Source organism: Brassica oleracea, chromosome C3 (genome assembly GCF_000695525.1).
Source record: "Brassica oleracea var. oleracea cultivar TO1000 chromosome C3, BOL, whole genome shotgun sequence".
Taxonomy (NCBI): domain Eukaryota; kingdom Viridiplantae; phylum Streptophyta; class Magnoliopsida; order Brassicales; family Brassicaceae; genus Brassica; species Brassica oleracea.
Genome location: NC_027750.1, coordinates 34,263,356 through 34,264,006, shown reverse-complemented (window position 1 = coordinate 34,264,006; position 651 = coordinate 34,263,356).

Genomic DNA, 651 nt, shown 5'->3' with positions numbered 1-651 from the left:
ACTCAACCACATGAGCTTCTTCTAGCTGAACCTCTTTTAATTGCGTGACAGCTTTCCCAATAACCGGTTTCTCAGCTTTGTGTCTAACTGGTTGCAAAACCTTTCTCTCAACCTTCTTTACAGTTTGTATCTCAACCCTTTCCACAATCTTGTGTTCAACCTTGGCAACAACTTCTGTTCCATACATGAGTATTTCAATCTGATCTTTCTCTTTCTCATGATCACTCAACTCAATCTCAGAAGTAGTAGAGAGGATAAAATTGCAATACTCTTTGGGATTCTGCTCTGATTTTCCTGGTAGAGATCCTATTGGGCCCTTAAAGGTTGAAGGCATAGAGGCAAACTGATTCTCCAAAGTCTTGAAGTGAGAGGAGAGTTGTAGGAACTTGTTGTTGAGGTCATTGTAGCTTCCATCAACTTTGGTGTGAAGGTTCTTCAGCTCATATCCAATGTGCTTCTCACATCTAGCTTGGGACTCCAAGATCTGTTTCAACATTGCATCAGTGCTACTCCAGAGGTAGAAGATCTGGCTTGGCCTTGTGTAGACTGATTTCTTTTGGAGGAGAAGCCTTGAGAGTAGTTTTCCCTAGCTTGGTAACCACTTTGTTGGTTGTTATAGAAGGGTTTTTGTTGGTAGTTGTTGTACTGAAA